The sequence below is a fragment of the Anas acuta genome, chromosome 10, assembly GCF_963932015.1.
Source record: "Anas acuta chromosome 10, bAnaAcu1.1, whole genome shotgun sequence".
Taxonomy (NCBI): domain Eukaryota; kingdom Metazoa; phylum Chordata; class Aves; order Anseriformes; family Anatidae; genus Anas; species Anas acuta.
The window spans coordinates 18,088,156-18,107,978 of record NC_088988.1 but is presented as its reverse complement, the minus strand read 5'-3'; the positions used below and the strand labels follow the sequence as shown (position 1 = coordinate 18,107,978).

The 19,823-nt window shown below is 41.3% G+C and overlaps 1 long non-coding RNA gene across 2 annotated transcripts; it reads right to left on the bottom strand.

Annotated features, from left to right (window-relative positions):
- Positions 1-2,806: 2,806 nt before the first annotated feature.
- LOC137862016 (uncharacterized) lies at positions 2,807-18,719 on the bottom strand. 2 transcript variants are annotated; one of them, XR_011100005.1, is made up of 5 exons: positions 18,575-18,719; positions 10,767-10,958; positions 6,426-6,500; positions 4,432-4,538; positions 2,807-3,978 (listed from the first exon to the last, which is right to left on the bottom strand). It is a non-coding gene; the product is annotated as an uncharacterized lncRNA (long non-coding RNA). The 2 variants fall into 2 exon arrangements; XR_011100004.1 differs by lacking the exon at positions 18,575-18,719 and adding an exon at positions 17,851-17,925.
- Positions 18,720-19,823: the final 1,104 nt, after the last annotated feature.

Below are 19,823 nucleotides of genomic sequence, written 5' to 3'. Positions count from 1 at the left end.
GGTGTTAAACCACTGAAAGACAAGAACTGGCTGAACAAAGGAGGGCTTCCCAGGAAGGGTCAAGGGGTTGGCAGGGATGGAGGGGGGTGTATAGGGAAAGACTGCCTATATATGCTGGCATTGCTTGCTGAAATCAGTTGAGGTATAACAACTGACATCAGTTAAGGGCTTGGTTGTGCAAGCCTAATAGGTAGGATGAGATAATGAACCGATATGATTGGATCAGGATGGATTTCCAATGCAGCAGAGAGAATCTGAAATAAGCTGCATTGTGCCCATCCATATCAGCCCATTTAACTTGCTGGCATACTTCCTCTAGTTTCCTAAACTTAAAAAACAAAATCAACAACAACAAAAAAATAAACTTTGCAAAACATTTCTTTAGTTGCTGAGTACCCAGATATGTCCCAATATGCTGTTTCTTTACAACCTTGTCTTCTCTTCCGAAACTATTTGAGTTATATTCTGCTTTAGCTCTGCCCGTCATCGTGCATGTTTAAGTGCTTCTCCAGCACTCTCCCAGGCAGGTGAGGATGGAGACAGTTGTGGGTCTGCCCTCACCTTTGCACAGAGCTGGTAACGCATCCAGCAAGCTTTCATGGATGTAGAGCTTTCTCTCACGAACTGTATGAAAAGAACTTTCTAAATCAAACTTTAAACTGGCAAAGGGCACTTGCAGCACCGTTTGCTCCAAAGCTTTGAAGAGGTTTTCATAACTTCGGCTAGCAAATGTTTGCACTGCTTTCAGAAAATCTCTTTCAGCCAGGGGCTCAGGCGGGACTGTTAAACCAGGCTCCTCTCCCTTGTCTGGCCCCGAGTGTTCCTTAGCTCCTACAACGCTGCTGCGACCACAAGACTTAAAGCTCGGGCTGTTTGCGCCTTCACGGCTAGAATTTATCCATATTTACCACTTGCTTCTCCCTAACTGCAATAACCGGGGACAAAGAGCCCCGCTCTGCTCCTCCCGCACGCCGCGCAGCCTTGGGAGCGCCGCAAGCCGGGCTCCGAGCCGAGCCGAGCCGGGCCGGGCCGAGCCGTGGTGCAGCTCCATCGCCACCTGCTGGCCCTGCGCGGCACAGCAGCCCGGCTGCGCTGCGGGTCCCCGCGGCCTGCCGGCACCCGCAGCAAGGGCAGCCCGCCCCACGGCGCTGGGGGGTCCCTGTGGGGTCCCCGTGGGTTCCCCGTGGGTTCCCCGTGGGTTCCCCCGGGCCGGCACAGCCTGCCCTGCCCTGCCCTGCCCTGCCCTGCCCTGCAGAGCTCCCGCCGCTCTCCCGGCTCAGCAATATTCACGTGCAATTTCCCCACGCCGCACTTGTGAAACCCTGACTTTCTCTGCAGTAGTGGGAAAGAATCAAACCAATAAAGGAAAAAAACAATCCCAACCGCCACCAGGAGCTCCCCGTGATGTGTGCGCTGCGGCTGCCGCGCTGTGCCCCAGCAGCACCCCCAATGCATCCAGCCATGGCCCCATGCACGCACCGCGCTTGCAACTTGTGGGACCGCATGTAGGCTTTTTGGAAAAGGGGGTTTCTTCCTTCACAGCTGTTTGACAGAAAACCTTCTGATGTCTTCCAGAGCAGCAGTGTCCCACAGACCACAGCCTGAGAACCAGCCCTGCAGTCAGGGCCACGGGGATCCTTCATTTACCAGCTCTCTGAGTCGTTTGATGCAGGCTGATGCTTGCTCCTGGCCTTGTCGCGTTTTGATTTAACTTCTGTTTATAACAACACCTGTAGTAGGTTCTTTCATGTATTAACACATAAAACCACATCTCGTACACAGGTAGCAAAACCACTGATTTGCTGGTGTGTGTTTCTCAAACTAGCTGGGTTCATGTTGGCAATGTACCTTATCAAAGATGTATTTTGCCTGCAGCAAAACAAGCTGTCAGCTGCTGCGATGAACTGTCATATATCCACATTTTAATATGAAAAATAATTATTCCTCTGTTTCTATTAAACAGCCACCTATTCTTCAGGCTGGAACCAGAACTGCTTTTACAGAGTATCCAGCTCACTACTGAGATGATTTAAATAGGTCGACTCTAACACTGTAAATATGATCAAGGCAAAAAGCCAGCCAATAAAACTGCCAGTTTTATCCTAATAAAGCAGGGAGGCCTTTGCCATTTCTCTGTAGCAGACAGTTTATTGTCCAGCTGTATGCAACAACTTCAGGACATCTGGCCACTTAACCAGTATAGATGAAGTCCAGAATGTCAAAGGAGCCATCAGTGAAATAATCAGCGGTATGATTCTCGCCTATACTGAAGTCCCCGCACACAGCTCTGACATCAACAGACTGCATGGTTCTGGCATCAATTGCATGAGATTTTAACATTCCTGGGAGCTGTAGGAACACAACAAGGAATCTTGATGGCAAGAAAAATCACATCTGAAGAAATGTGCATTTTCTAGCCTACGTCACATGTGGCAGGACAGAAGTCTGGGAAATGCAGGGGGGCGTTTATCTCAGCTAGGTGGTGGTAGGGCCTTGGCTTACAGCTGAAACAAGTGCTTCGAGAGTGCTTCCCCCACTTCTCCTTTCCATCAGTGGTCAAAGCAAAATTAATGTGACTGTAGGCCTTGGTCTCAGAGCAGAAGCACTGGGAAAGTCCTTGCCCATCTGCCAGCAGAGAGCAGTGCCTGCTTGGCAGCACTACCTCCCCAGTGCCTTCCTTAAACTACAGTTGGGCACAACAGGAGCATCAGTGGGCCCAGCTGGCACACACACACACACACCAGTTTCAGCTGAGTCAGGGTGGTTGCCTACTGTTCTGCTTTGTAACAAGCTTGTGGCTTACCTGCAACCTAATTTAGGATGAAGAATGAGTCCAAAATAATGACAAACGTACAGAGCAGTCAATGCTTGGTACTGCCTGTGCATAAAGCAATGATTCTTTGCTCCGGTCACCCTACCAGCAGCTCCTGCCTGGGCTGAAACATCCACCGAGTTACACAACTAGCCCAGCCAGCTCCTTCACCCTGCAAACCCTTCTGTGAGGCCTCAGGTAGCACAGCACACACTGAAAACTTGCTTTATCAAGCACATCAAACTCACTTTTGTTGCTATAGTTTAAAAATAGACTTGACATCTGGATTTTCTGTTTTATAGGCAGAGTTAAAGTTCAATATATTGATCTGAGCTGCAAGGCTTATTTTATTCAGGGTGCAATCAAAGCATGTGGATTTCTATAACTTCAGGTGCACAGCTTTCATATGACTGCAGGCACAGAAGCTGAAGATAGACAAGCCTGTGTGAGCATATTGGTGGGCAATGCTGCTATATCTGCATGTTTGCATGTTTTCATCCCTGAAAACAATCCCACATCCCAAGATTTTAACAAACTTATTTCCTCCAGGATAGCTCTGAAGAGTGGTTATGTGTCATGATGGTATCTGCCCTCACTGCCGTTTTCTCAGGACTTAACGTCACTCCTCCCTGCGTGATGAGTCTATCACAGGGATCTGTGTTATCTCACGAGAAAGGCAGTGATGGATTTGGAAGGCTTAAGTGGTCTTCCTCCCATACCTGTCAGCTCAGGGTCAATTACAAGGAGGCTGGACTAATGCAGACACAATTTGCTGGATAAGTGATGGGATGTGGTTACCAGCCTACCTGTTTCATTATGGTAGTAAATTGTCACACAGCTGCCCCCCAGACACCCTCTGACTACAGAAAGTTTCCAAAATACAGGAATGAAGCATTAACCCATTACACAGAGGAAGAAAACAAGATAAGGACATGGTAAGTTAGGAGTTAAAACAGGAACAGTCCTCGAATATCCCCTAAGTGAATTCCTCCTCTGCTGAAATGCACAACTGTCCTTCATCACCTACCATTTTGTTTGTGCTTGTTCAGTTGTGGAGAAAGCTGTCTGATGAAATGAAACATCTCCCAGAAATGAGGTAGCTGCTAAGTGAGAGTACTGGCTCACACAGTCTTCATGGCAAATGCCTTAGGACTGAGCTGTTCGACCTGGAATGGAAAACAATTTTGTTTTGTTTTGTTTTTTATTTTCCTTCCCACTGGGCATAAGTCTTCCCTACCTCTCTGTTGTGCTAGTGAGAGCAAATTTCACCAGAAACTGAATCAATTTACAAATATTTTGATAGATTGAGACAGTTGCTCAGGAAAAAAAAAAAAAAAAAAAAAAAGATTAAATATATGCAGATAAAATATAGCATAATGTGAACAGCTGCTGCACAGACCCACAGCCTATGTGGACTTAGTTTTATTTATACCTTTTAAAGGTTATGTGGGTTTCCCTGTAAAATAGAAACAAAGTGAACATTTTTTTTGTTGGTAATAAATTAAAGAAAAATCTCAGATGATTAATCCTCCAAAATGTGCAGTCCTGACTTTTTGTTCTTGTTTTGGCAGGAAGACAGACATGCAAAATGTGCTAGCGCTGTTCTTGTATACACTCACATGTCTCACTCTATAGATCTGGTTGGCAACTCCTTTTGAGGCTGTCTCAGTTTCTGACTGGAACAGGTCATTACGTGTGTGCCTCAATCCATCACTTCCGAAGCATCCTGTGAAGAAATTGCCATTAGAAGCCAGTGCAGCAAAACCAACCATCTTCCATCTAAAAGTATGACTTGCATTTTTGTATCACATCTCATTTTCACTATTCCTGACATTACATATCTATATATCTATCTGTGCAGTTACTTTCCTGTAGTGGCGGAGATCATGCTGTACCTGCTTTTTCTGCACCAATTACTGTTATTTTAAGACTGTGTAGAAATGTCTGCGAACAAACATTAGCTGAAAGTTCCTGATGCTTTCCCTTGCCACTATCATTGGTGCCTCATGACCGTAAAGCCCCCTGCCTAATGCAGTTATAATGGATTTTGTTTCAAATTCTGGACACCTGAGCAGTACAGTACTCATTGTGTTTCAAATATCAGGATCAGTCTATAAGCAAAGGGCAACAAATTTCAGATGACGCTGTTGGACTGAGTGACATAACGGACAACCAGCTTCTCCATAAATGCCAGCATTTACTGTAACCTCTCTCGCCCAGGCTCCATATGGAGTAATCACCACCTGCACAAAGCTATGAAGCTTTACTGTACAAACACACCACATCTTCTCACTTTAACAGAACTTGAGGTACGTATTTTGACACTCAAATGCACATATTTCATCTAACACTGGAAAACAGTAAGTTAGTGGGGGAAAATAGCTCTATATGCATGACCCTCCGAGAGGGTAATTCATCATCTTTTCACACTGTAAAATGGCAAAACACAGGTAAAAACATGCTAGTTCAACTGGATCACCAGTTAAACAGCACGTGGAAGTGCAGGGTGCTCAGAGGACTGTGAAGCAGCTGTGCATAGCCAGAGCCGTGCTGCGTGGGAGCTACTGCTCAGGGGACACGATAGGTGAAAGAGAGCCAGCTCAGAGCCCTGCTTCTGCTGACTCCTGCCTGGGAGCAGCCAGGGCAGGGTGGGACAATCTGGGGTCCCACAGTGCTGAACTGGCTCCTTGTCCTCAGAGATCAGCACCATAGGATGTCTATTTTTTTTTAAATGTAAGAAGCCACACAGCACCCAGCATGGGGCCAGAAAGAAGTTAGGGGTGAAGGGGTTACGCTCAGCTGAAGGCAAATCTTGCAAGGGTAACGCTGCTGTTGGGAATAGCACTCAGAATTTTTAAAGGGTAAGCTTTTTGGCCCAATGATAAAAATAATCTATAAATGCCCTATTCAAATGTACAAGATGTCTCTTAATGCTTGTTCTCCAAGCACTTCTCTTGTCAAATTCCACTTTGTGACTGATGAAAAAAAATATCTATAGTGTTTCATAATGACAGGACACAGCTAGTTTAAGGCTGCTGATGAATAAGGAGGCCTTGAACACAGCTACGACAGCGCAACGTTTGTTGTTTGCCACATCAGAAAACAAATGCTGAACCACTTCATTCAGGGTCTTCTATTCATCAACCCCTTTAAAAAAAAAAGAAAGGGAGCAAAACACTGGGACTAGAAATAACACTGTGTGGAACAATGTTCTCAACACCAGCGCCAGCTTGCTGGGGAGCTGCCACTTGTGACTCGGTGTCCTGGCTTACCATCACGCGTGGCTCAGGGAACGAGCACTATTTAGCCCATATTTTCTTTCACCTTGTAAGTTTGGTGGATGGCGGCTGAGCTCATCTTTAAGAAATTTGTTCGTAGTGTTGGCCATCGACAGCTGGATTATCTCTTTGTATTGTTTTTCTTTTCAAAATGTGGCATTCTATAACACAATCCATTTTGCATTTGCTGAGGTCAGTGGGAGTCTGACCCCCGATTAAAAAGCTTTTTTGGATCAGGGTCAAAAGACAAAAAGTACTTACAGTTTCACACGGGACTGTAGGAAAACATGTCACATCACAGCAAGAAGAACAAAGAACAACTACTAGTCACGTACCCGGGACACTGCCACAGCATCAGCGGTTACAGCCCAGAAGGTGGAGGGGCATCAAAAGTGCTGGGAGCAGTTATCCTGTGAGTTACAAACCAGAGCTCACCACCTTGTTCCTTCAGGGGAAAGTACCATGACTTTTAACTCTACTACACTAGCTGCAATTTTTTTATTTTATTTTATTTTTTATTTTTTTTTAATGCACAAAGCTTTCTGAGCTGTAAAAAAAAAAAAAAAAAAAAGTTTCCTATAGGTTTGTTTAGAAATATTACGTGGGTACATTTACCACAAAATTTCTTTGTAATAAAATGTTTTCTAACTTTATGAAGAAGATTATATTACTGCTAATTAAGATGAATAGTTTTAGGAGATTCTGAGAAAAATAACACCTTTACTCATAAAACTTGATGACAACATCTAATGTGTTCGAGGGAAAAGTGATTACTCTAATGCACTATAATGCTTGATATATAGTCTCACGGCTCTCCTCTGCTGTGTTTTGTATAACCTATGAAGTCAACAAAGCACAGATAAAAAAATAAATCAAAGGTAGGACTCACATGATTCATATTTCAATAAAGAGGAACTAGAATAGATAATGGCTCCCAGACAAAGAAGAAAAAACTTGTATTTCTTGCTGTTTTCCAGCCGTTACCTCCTCAGAAGTTCATTATATCACAGATCCCTTCTAATTAGTCCATACGTTAACTGTTCAGATTCTCCTGACAGCATACAAATTCTGTGCTGTTATGCAGCAGTTGGGTATAGAAAAAGTTGCATTTTTAAATTGCATACTTCAGGAGCAAAAAAGTATTCCAGGTGGTTTGCAAATGCCTTTGTGCAGCATCACCAGTCCCTTGCAGGCTTCTGCCAGGACATGGCAGACCCTGTCAGGGCAGCAGAAAGATTTCCACATCTTTCACCTCCTTTCACTGTCATTGATCAGTAAGAGATTTGAAAATCCTGTAGTTATCTCCCCTCTGCCCACTCTGCAGGAGGCTTGTAACTACCTCTCTTTTTTCTCCTCTTCTTTTTCTTTTCCTTTTTTTTTAAACAAAGACTTTGCAGTTACCAGTTACCAGCTCTAATTTAACCAGAAAAGTTTTCATGAATGGTGCTTCCCATCCACCTCAAGCAGATTACATTTTTTTTTTGGTTCTGTTCTGCAGCTGTGTCTTTTCAGCTTTGTAATGACAAACAGACACGTGTGAAGGAACAATTAAACATACCTGTATCATCATGTTATTTTGATAGAATTTATCTATACATATACTCAAATACTTCTGGGAAAATAATATATATATTAAAAAAAAGAATATGTTCAAGAATATACCACAACACAGGACAGCCAGTGGAATGGTGACTTCTTCTATGAGATTCAGAGAAGTAAGGCAATATGTTGATTCCCTTTAATCTCAACTTCATTTGCAGAGCCTCCTCAACCTACAGGTCTCTTTCTTCCCTTAGGATACCCTCCTCTGGAGTCTGGGCATAGCAATTCCATGACAAAAGACCCCACGTACCCTGAGACAATATTAAGTGGCAGTCAGCGTGCCACTCAGAGTAGCCTGAACATCTCTGGAGGCTTTGACTTGCTGATGTGCTGCAGTGGACTTCTTGCTAAGGTGGAAAGGCAGACCTCAACAGTGCAATTGCAAAAAGCATCAATTGTTCCCATGTCCTCTGAAATATTAATCATGTCGATGGCAAAATTAAGTATTTTAGGGGTATAAAGTGTATAAACCAACTATTAAATAGAAGAGTAAGAATTCAGACAGCAAAGGAGCTCAAACCTAGCTATTTTCTATGAGCACTTGACAAACTTCCATATGGGCAGGTGAGCCCACATACAGGGAATTTTTAAAAGCATACAACACACAAATAGAGCCAGTTTCCATTGTCCTAACCATTGAACACTCATTCACATCAGGGCAAAGCAGATAGAAAATGAAATCAGGATGAGAAAAATGACATTTTAATATTGCTATGCTCTTTATAGCAGTGTAAATACTTTTAACAAAAGAAAATCCTCCCCGTAAACAGACTTTTTTTTTTTTTTTTTTTTTCATCAAGTGAACTGTGGGGGAAAAAAAAAGAAAAAGAAAAACAAACTAGTTGGAAAATAACGTATTTGAAAAACATTATGACATTCCTGGTATAAACTCTCAGGTGAATGTTTGAGAATCTCTACCTTTTACTAGAGATCCGCATTCTCAGCAAGCCTGAATGCTTGTCCTTAACCTCTTCCTCATCTGGTGGAAAAGCAAAGTGACCTCATTGAAAATTTCTTTCCATGCACTATTTTCATCTGCATCCTTCTAAACTCATCGCTCTCAACTGCAAAGAAACAAAGAAACTGAAGAACTGCTTAAACGAGTGGGTGAAAAGCAGAATGTGACCACTTTATCAACACAACACGCTAACAGGGATCACATGAGGCAGTCCTTTGTTTCCATGAACACACGGATTTGCTGGTGACAGAAGCAGCATATCGCCAAAGCTATGATGGCACTGACAGCCTTGTGTGGGGCACAAAAGCACAAATACTTTTCCTGTGAGAGACCTTGACAGTACTGCTCAGGAGCCTACAGCTTTGAGTACCATGAGAAACAGCTTGCTGCTTTTCTGTGCAGCAAAAACATTCATGGCTACCAGCTGCTGCTTTGGCACTTGCCAAAAATGTCAGCTTCGCTATTTAGGCAAGATGCTGAAAGTGCCATAGTAAACAGTTCAAGTGCCTTTCTGAGCTGATTAGGGCTGAACACATTAAAAAAAAATAAAAGGTTTAAACAAGTCATTTTTATTGCGGGATCCTGGGCCTGGTTAGACCTTTTATTTCTCCTGTGCTCAGCACAACAAAATAGGATACACTTTCACTGGTTTACTGTCTAAAACCATCTACACGTGCATCCATGGCTTGATGACAGGACTGTGCTGAACAGATTCTGGTAGAGGCATTGCATACCAAGGCACAATAGAGATTAATTGTTCAGGATGTGCTCTCCCACTCAAGGTAAACACTAGAAACTGATTTTAGTAAATATTTGTACTGCATTATGCCAGTTGAGTATTTCACATGCTCTGTGCTAGGCAAATGAGCTGCCCAAGGGTATTAGCTTCACGGACTATTTGCAGTTCTCTAAAGCTCTATCTGCTCACCACTGACAATACAGCAAACAGAAAAAGCCCAAAAGGTGAGTTACTTGCCCTGCCCTTCTGTCACGTACAGTATCACCTCACACCTTGTCTATTCACCGAAACAATTCAGGATATTAAACATTAAAATAGCTCCGCAACACAAATGGTCACAGCCTCCACTGTACCGGTCACAGTACATCAGCTAGATGTGCATTTAATGGAATTACACAATGCTTGTGCAGGTGTTCTTCCTCTGTCCTGTGCGCAGCTGTACACAGACTGGGAGGTGTCCATGCAATCTCAGGACAAAACACAGCAGCCTGAGGTTGTTAGAGGCGACAAGCAGCTGGAAACAGAAGCTTTGCCCTGTCATCACATCAACCACCAAGAGAAACTTCACATAGACCTTGCATAAATGCACACTCTGATGACAAAGGCACCTCTTTCCCTCACCCCTTTTCTGTTCTTGAACCTCTCACGCTAACTTAGAAAAAATAATAAGGTTAACCTAAATTAATAGCAAGTCCCCTTTCTCCTGCTTGCCCCATGTCTTACACACCCACTCCCCTAGAAACACCCAATATAATAGGTGAGATTTGTAGTGAAGCCCTAACATTAGGGAAAGGAAAAAATCTGTCAGAAAACTGACAGCTCAAGAGGTGGAAAAAGCAGCCTGCTGCCAGTCCTGGGCCTCTGGCCGCAGGGGTTTGCTCTGGCTCCCCTGCTGGGACTCCCTGAGGGTTGCAGCAGTCTGAGGCCGAAGGCCTGAACTGAGAGCTTGGCTGGGGACAAAACAAATGCCTCCATCAAACACTGCTGAGAAAGAAGCATGGATGGCCCCTCTCCAGCAAAGGTGTTTCCTTTGTGAACAGGAGCAAGCGGTCTCCCACAGGAGATGACTTGGCTCTCTTGGCTCCTGCATGGTTCTCTCTGCATGTGGAACTGGTAAGGATCCCTTCCACCTTTCTGAAGCATTCATGTCACCGATCACAGTTCCCTCGGGGCACTCTGCCACCCTCAGCACAGATCTGCACAGTCATCCTGGCCCTTGTCTCACATAATCCTGCATGTAGATGCTTGGTACAAAGATGCATTCAAAAAGCTAAATAACAGATGACCAAACAAACTAAGGACATACACCAACGTGCTGGTGTGCTCATGTGTAACTACCTGAAAAGCAGATCTTAACATTTTTACAAGTTATTTTACCTTGTAATTGTTTTCTCAGCAAGAAGGCACACTTAGCAGCATCTCTGTGTAGAGGTAACTCTCCGCACGCTTCTTGGACTACAGGATACAGGAGAGAAGCAGCAAGCACTTCTGATGGCACAGACAGAAGAGTTATCACCCTCGTAGGCCATTTCCATCTGCAGTTCTATTTCTGGTACAGAATCCTTTGTCCTGCAGATAACCAAGAGCAGCAAATGAGAAAGAAATTATGTCTTGCAGCAAACAAGAAAAGACAAGGCCTGTATCCTCAAAGTTCAGCTCAGAATCCAACTCTGCTCAAAGTTTGGCGACAATCAGCTCTAGGGTGTTTTCAAGGCCAAATCTGGGGAAAAAAAAAAAGAATAAAAGATTTCATTGTACGTGTCCACTGCATGGAAAATCTCTTGAACAATGTGAGATGCTTTATATTTTAGAAATCTATCAACCAGATCTAGTACACTTGAAGATAACAGAAAGCCTCCCACAGGCTTTACTGGGCTTTGGTTTAGGTTATGTGTTTTAATTCTTTTTTCCCTATGGCAGAGAAGCACAGTAAATTATAGAAGTTCTCCTTGCTCAGTTCCCCTCCATGCTGCAGGCAGCGTGCACAGAAGCCTTCTTCCATTTTCTTCCATGTTTGTGTTTGATGGGGGCTCCATTTAACCCTCCTGGTTGTTCCTGCTCGGAAGGATTTAATGGCTGATGTTCATCCCTGGTAGCACTTAAAGATAGCATTTATGTAAAGAATTTATGCCAAATTGGTTTTATGCCTTGTGTGAGAATGTAGGAGCAATAATAATAATAAACCAGGCAGTAATGCCTTTTTTAATTCAAACTCTAAGGCAGGCAGATGTCACTACTCATAACAGTCAAGACAAGTGAAAATATAATCTTGAATCATCATCTCTGATACGATCATTTTCACAATTAAAATTCAGAAACAGAAAAAAGGCCATTTTCATGTATTTATCATGATAGAGATGATAAACACAGAAGTGTGGTATTTAATGCTTTTTGTAAGTTTTAGTGAGTATCAGAACAAATCAATACCAGCAGCGTTCAGTGATCAAACCCCAACCTTTCCGAACTTCTTTGTAATGCCCCGGGGGCCAGGACTCCTGAATGTATGTAATCAAGCATTTTAAAGGCCAAAGACCGAAATGTTGGTGATTAAATGCCCCACTTATCCCTCGGAGAAGTATTCAACATATGCTTCTTCCATGGCATTATAGATTAATTTAATTTCATCACATCCATACCATGTTTTATTACTTCTAAGCAGCATCCCCTAATGTATACAATTTCCAGACAGTCTCTGAAAATGAGAACTGATATTTGGTGGGAAGAGACGTCAGAAGGACCATTTACTGCTTTAAAGTGCAGCAGATGGATGACCAATGAACTCATCCATTCCAAGGCAATTTTCTTCCTTTACTACTGAAAGGTTTCATCCCCTTGGATAAGATGTTCACTAAAAGAAATGGAGGCAGTTTTTCATGATGATGAATTAGATGATTTCTTTTTAAACATATTTGGGCATTAACAGGTTTCTAAACCAAAGAAAACCAAAGCTTTTCTCTCTCAGTCATGTTTTTTTTTGGGGGGGGGGGGAAGAAGCATCGTTCCTTTGTTTTCTTGCTGTCTAAAAGTTTAGTATGATTAAAATATGAAAACAAGTTGAGAGTAGTCCTAGAAAATGTGTCCAGTCTCATTAGCATTAGAAATGTTGTTCAGATCAAACATATTTAAGAGTCCTTATGCAACTCTTTCCAGCCAGGCTTTCAGTGATCTCTTGTCAGCATCATGGGACATGCTACCATTTCTATTCCATGCTTTGACCATTTTCAAAACTCTCCTGCCAACCCTCTGTTGCTTTAAATTCATCCCTACCCAACTGCTCAACCAAATGCTGCCTTCTCTCTCCTGCTCCATCTCATCTGCCACTGTACCCACTCTTTTTCCTCCTGCCACAGCTTTTTCCTTTTGCCACAGCTGTTCATACAGCCGAGGAGCGGTGCCGCTGAATTTTGCAAGAGAAAAGAATGCACAGCCCCTTGGTTTGTTAAGGCATCCTCCACATTATTTCTTTTAGATTCAGCTACCTTCACTCTAGGATTTCGAAATGGGAGGGGGGAGCTGGGCAGGGAGGCAGGCAGATGCTTGTGTAAAACGGCCCTTTCTTGTAAATAAATCTTCTAGATTCCAGTTTATAAACTAGATTAATAAAACAACTGTTGGATAGAATTTAGAGAAATTTTGAACAGTGCTTTACAAAGCAGAAGGTAATTAACCCTGTAGCATATGAAGCCACTGCCTTAATATTAATGCATCACTCGCACACCCTGGCAGCAGGAAGGAATGTATAATTTTATTTTTTAGCATGTCAAGTTCTCATAAAGCTAGACTATCGGGCTATCTAGTTAGTGGCATGGTTTATATCTCCTAAATATCTGAGCATCTGCTAGGTACTTGTGGATTTACTCACAGGCTGCCACAATGAGGCAGTAGTAAGTTGTGGTGAATATGCTATTTACAGCACAAATGATGCTGAAGCGTTAATTAGTGTTAATTTGACTTGGCCCATTTTGGACCTCTGACAATCACAGCTCTTCAAAAGCAAGCAGAACAGGCATATGCTTATCTATGGAAAAATTCCACCTCTCTATTTCCCCATCTATTATAATATTTCTAATGAAAGATGCAAAGAAATTTAAAATATCTGTTTTCCTAAAGTAAGAGCCAAAGAGAGCTGCTACTCCAGGCTTAAAAGAAAACATTACATATATTTGGCTTAAATGAGACTGTCAACAGTATTAGAGCAGGAAGACACTAGGAAGAAAATATGTCATGGAGTATAGGACCACGTGTTGAGCTGCATACTCTGAAAGTTACCTGTTTTTTCTTCTTTGAGATAAGCAAAAGCTGTTTCCCAATGAGAGGGTCAAGAATAGGAGAAGCCAATTTGTCAGCTTTCATCCTCTGCCTTTGGGGCCCTGATAACTGTACTTGCCTTTCCCCCATTTTCACTAGATAAATCAGGCTAGTGAAGAAAAACAGCTTAGAGATTTAGTAGGTTCATCCTTTGAGAAACATGATGCAGTAAACTTTCTTGATCAGGAATATTTTTCTAGTAGGACAAGCTACATAATTAGGTTCCTTATAAAAGAAGACTTTGAAGCTACACTCTGCCTCCTAATACTCGTCATTTGACCCAGAAGGCAGAAGTGAAAATTTCAGAACAAATAAGTCAAAAAAAAAAAAGCTGACACACTTTTCTGGGTGGTAAAGCTTTCGTGTGTTAACAAAAGGTTTGATTTGCACTGCTTTTGATATCTGCAGAATGACAGAAGAACTAAAGCGCTACTCAGAGAATGACAGTGTAGCAGAATGAGTCCAATGGAGTTATCACTCGAAAGAGGACAGTAACTGCTTCAGTGATCTCTCAGGTGGATGAAGTACTGGGCAAAGGGGTACTGGATGTTTTCTGTAAATTATAATCTAATGATAATAATAAAATACTTAATTTAAATACTTTAAATACCCAAATACTGAAAAGTACTTAAATAATCCTGTTTCACGTTTGATTAACTGAATTTGTGCTCTGTGTCTCTGTTATGAAAAAAGGAATAAATACAGTAATTGATATTTCTGATAACTGATCAACTGATCAAAGTATTGCTACTAAAAATGAGCAGTTTCAGCATCTTCCTAGGAGGAAAAAAAAAAAAAAAAGATCACAGGATGATGCATGCCATGTTACGATATGTTAAAAGCATGAAAATATTTTTGTTGTTTAAAAATCTACAGACCCTACAGTTGGGAATAAAAGATAAATATACAGTAAATGACAGCAGAAATCATTTAAAAAATATGGACCAGCATCAGGAATGATGTAAGTCTGTTGTCCCATTTTGTTCTTCTAAACCTACTGGAAAATAAACAAAAAAGTAAGAAAGATGCAACATGAAACTGTTCTGTTGTGAATAATTCCTTAGAAACATTTCTATCATGTGGCAGCTCACATTCTTCAATCCCACCTATGGATTTTACATTTAAACATTTCTCACCTGAAGTTGAAGCCTGCAGTCACAGGAAAACTAACCCCGATCATCCCTTCTCAAATCACAACCGTGATCATCTGCAAGAACAGCTGAAGTTTCCTTTGCATTACACTTGGCACTGAACCTGGCTGTGTGCTACCACTCCTGAGCTGAAACACTGCAGTTACTGTCACCTAAGGGAGTCCAGCAGAAGCAGGACTGCAGAGGAGGGGAACGCAGAGGGTAGAACACTAAATTATACTTCCCCCGATTATTAAAAATATTACGTATGAAATATATCAGGAACGAGCCAAAGACTAGTTTATAAAATATTCCAGAAAATGCTAATTCATGAAAATTAATAGAAGCATGACAATTTGTTGGAATTTCAGATTTTGTCTTTTCCTTCTCCCTTTTTCTCCCATATTCTACTGAGTTCTGTTAAAACAGTTCTGAGTTCTGTAGAATCTCTTTCTACACAGATATACACACGTGCACACACTGGTGACAATGTCCCACAAATACAGTGATGCTCAAGATTTTCATGTTGCAGCTTTTTGTTTTCTTTTACTCAAAAAAAACTCCTAACACCACATGAGACAAAACCACAATGAAACATACAGGCTGGAATCTCTGCTTTGCAGAGGATAGTGCATTTAGTCATTCTTCATTCTTGTTTATTTTTTTTTCAGCTTTCTGTGTTCTTGTACCATCTATTTCCATGGCATAATTATAGCTGTGGAGTTCCTTAATAGCAGCAATGGGGAGAGCTTATACATAAGATTATGCTGTCCCTGTGGTTTCAAGGACAAGATCACATTTTAAAGACTCCAAAAAGCATCTTAATACAGTGATAACAGAAAATCTTAAATGAAAAATTTAGTTTGCTACTCTTCTTTCAGTGACCATGGAAGACTGCTTGAATTATTTTCATTAGTATAATTGATGGCAAGCAAATTTTTGTAGCTTTGATTTTAAGTTTGCAGACGTGAGGATTCAGTTACAACAAACATGACATCACAGCCATGCAGGAGCAGCAGAAAGGCAACATACTTAGGAAGACTTTCACAAAACACCCTGTGATTGTCCGCTCTTAATGTTTCTAATGCCATGTTGGCTTTAGCATCTTCTTCTGCAAAATAACATTGTGGGGCTTCTGTCAGTGTAAAACGGGGATTTTATACTGAAAGAAAAAGTGATTTTAATTTACCAAATTCCTGTTGCGACCGTTGGTAACACTGGGGCTCTTCATCCCTCTCAGCAGCAGGGGGCTCTTGGAAGTGAGAAATTTGTTCACTGTTTCCCAGGAAAAACATTTTAAATGCACTCTCTTCTCAAAGACTGTAAGGGTGTTTGTCTCTGGACTGCAACCAACACACTCTGAGATCAGAGCTGGACCCTGAGCACTGGCTCAAAATTTCTGATCATTGACAAAAATCATTTGCTACGCACTACTTCAGTGAGCATCGCCACACTGTGCACAGCTCAGCTGATTCACTTCCATCTTTTAACCAGACAGTTTGAAGAAATGCTACTTTTAACTAGGGCTAAAATTTTCTTCAAATAAAGAACCTACACTTACAGTACAAGACAATTTAATGTGTAGGTACTTGGGCCAGCAAAGATGTGCAGTAAACACATTCTCAATCCTCTTTCTGCTTTTCTCCACCAATGCGATGTGTTTAGCAGGTAACACCTATTTCTAACACTGCACTCAAAAACAGCACAGCTGCTGCTTAATTGTACAAAGCACATATGCTGACAAGGTTGAATGCAGTGTGAGTTAGACAATTAGTTGTCAAAGATGATTAAGAACTGTGGGCAGCTTAATTCAGACAAGTCAAACACTGCTCGAAAATGTCTCAAATGAAAAGGAATCTTTAGAATAGGCTGACAAGTGGACATCATTCAGAAAGAAAAACTGCCGGACTTTGGGGATATTTTGTTAAAGGAATTTTAAAAGAAGCAAGAAGGACAATTAACCATGGGGATACAATTTTTTAAACTGAAGTAGCCCAGAAGACTCAGAGCCATCAGAGTGCAGCAAGCTATTTGCATCTGCAACTAACAGTTTTCATGCACAGTTGCTTTGTTATTCAAACTATGCTTATGGTTGTGATGCATTTAGGGTAAAATTTAATGTCCTGGAGAATAGTCCATGCATGATCTAGGACCTATTAAATCCTAGTTTGCTGAGGTGTTAAGTGATAAATTCCTCAACAGATGAATTCCACTGGAGTCAAGTATTAGCTTTTGTTCACGCAGCTCCAGGTTGATCAGCCCTGAAAACTGGGTACTTGTAATACAGAAGAAATGGCATTTCTAGAGATAAAACTCTGTCACTGTTTCAGACAAAAATGATTAAAAAAAAACAACTATTTGAATTCCTTTTATGTGTAAGTGGGTTTCTCTCCAAAAGATGAAATGAACATGAGAACAAATCTAGTCCCTATTGCTACAGTAAACTGAAAATCATTCTTTGTTTATCTGTTCAGAAATGGATTTTTGCTTCAATAATTATTAAAGAATTGGTTCTTAGCAGGTCTGCAACAGAATTAACTGAAGAAAGCTTTCTGAGGCAAAACATACTCTCAAAATTTCCAGTGATTCGCTCATGCACAAAACAGGTTCCCCCTAAAGTAAGTTACTCTCTGCCTTCCAGCAGCAGTGCACAAGCTGGGGGCCAGGCATACTTACACTGGGAAAAAAGAAAAAAAAAAAAAAAAAAAAAAAAAAAAAAAAAGGCCTTAACACAATAAAAATATTGTTAAATAATTTTAAGCTAAACATCTTGTGCTTGGATTTTTAAAGAGCTAAGAGCCTGTCAGATGGGGAATAATCCATGGTGATACAGTTAAAGTGCAGTTTCAGGATGACCTGCCTCCACATCTTCCCCGTTAGAGCAACTTTTCTTTCAAGCTGTCCCCTCAGTTTGCTTGTCAAATGCTTTTGAAGAAAGAAAACCAAAAGTTCTTGACAGTGCTATTAAGGCAAGCAACTTGTGCTTTTCTGTCCCTCTTCCTCATGCCAGTAGCCTGACTCACCTCTGGAACGTATGTGCACACAGAGACAAGTTGTTTTGGTGCTCTTCTCCTGAAAGTACCTGCAACCACATCCTCACAAGTACAACTATTTGACCTTCTTGGAGTGACTCATGTCAGGTCTGTCTCTGATGCAAACTGAAACAGCTGTGTTAACACAATCCTAAATCAGTCCTAACAAAATTAGTTCAGAAAGCAGGGTATTAAGCTCAGGCAAGCTGACCATGGCTACATAGCTTTTGCAAGCTTGGACAAATCATAGGCAGATTTTACTCAAGTGTGAGTGAGTTCAAGAGACCTTGTAGACCTGCCTATACACAGTAGTGCACTGATTGCTTGTGACTAAGATACATGGGGAAAAATGCTAACTGCTAAACCTCTTTTTGTTTAGGATCTCAAGTGCAGAAACTCTACTACACCAGCTTGCTCTTTTAGCTAAAGCTGATTTTGCCCATAGCTTTGGCAGTAGGCCTGATTCACTAATATGCACAGCATATCTTATAGACATTGACCTTAATAACACAAGATGACTTTAAGGAAAGGTCAGAGGTGTTCCTTCAAAAACCAGGACAGGCTTGGGTGCAGACAACATTAGTACCATGTGGAAGGTTGTAATTAGTCATGAGTTTTGATTCATTTCCCTGCTCTGACTCTCATTTCCTATGTCTTTTTGGGCAGATGTCTCACACACCATCCAACTTCCTCCCTCCCTTCCTGGTTTGCTTACCTAGACTACAGATCGAGGAAGCAGAAATGTTTTCTCAATGTGAGCATACTCCTTTTTATCTGGAACTTGAAGATCCACCTCAGATACACAAAGACATTCAGGACCGAAGTCTACAGTGGAAGCTGCTTGGCATGAAGGCTGAATGGGCTGAATGAACAAAGAAAGAAATGTCAAAAGTTTTAAATACAGCCAGTTAATGGAGAAAACTCCTCCTCCCCAAAAGCATTGGATATAGAAACCTATAAAATGTCATAAGTGAAGCTCTTTAATTCTTCTCATTAGAAGATTGGGGGATTGGACCAGATGACCTCCAGAGGTCTCTTCCAACCTGAAGCATTCTGTGATTCTGTAGCTGTAAGAGTATTGTACACACTTGTTAAACTTAAATGGATTGTTTCTCCATCAATTCGGAGAATTGTCCTTTAGCTCCATGCGTAATTCCTTAAATAATTACACATGCAATAAATTAGTGAAAAATCAAAGAAACTGCCTGTACTTAGAAATCCAGCTTAATTTGGCATGCTCTACTGCACACTTCTAAAAGCTCAAAATCTTTCAGGCTCTGCTTAAACCAACAGCCTCCTCACTGTGCAAGTAATCTTTATTAAAAAAAAATAGCAAATTAAATTTGGCACTAAGTGAGGTGTGAAATTCTTAAGCTGTCTTGTAAAAAAAAAAAAAAAAAAAGAGACATTGGGGTCAGACAGAGGCTGCCATCCTGTTGCCTCCATGTGCATATGCCTATTTGGAAAATAAACTCATCAGCAGTCATCAAGTTAGGTGGGAAAAAAATGTTGTTATAAATCCCTCCCGCTCTCTGCAAAAGTCACGGTACATTTTTTAAATTGTTCTTTTGAAACCCTCTCATTGCGTTGCTTGCACTGATTACGCTGAGCTATTTCTGCTTGTCCTCTTCCTTTAGGGCAGGGTCAATTCTCTCAGGTGCCTCTGCTGCCTTTCGCTACTTTGTGGAGAAACATAGAAGGGAAGGGGTGGAAATCTCAATTATAATATTGCAGTATACAGTTACTTGGAAAAAAAAAAAAAAGTACAGAGCCCATTTTTTTGCCTTAAATCAAATAAACTTAAAGAGCATTACAAAAACTGTTATAATGGCTTCTCTGTTATCAAATCTAACAAAAATATTTAATATCCTGAATACTTAATCATCTATTATAAACACACACTTAGACTGCAGATGTGAAGCAGAAGTTTTACCACTCTCAGAACAGAACTTTTTAGAGAGTTC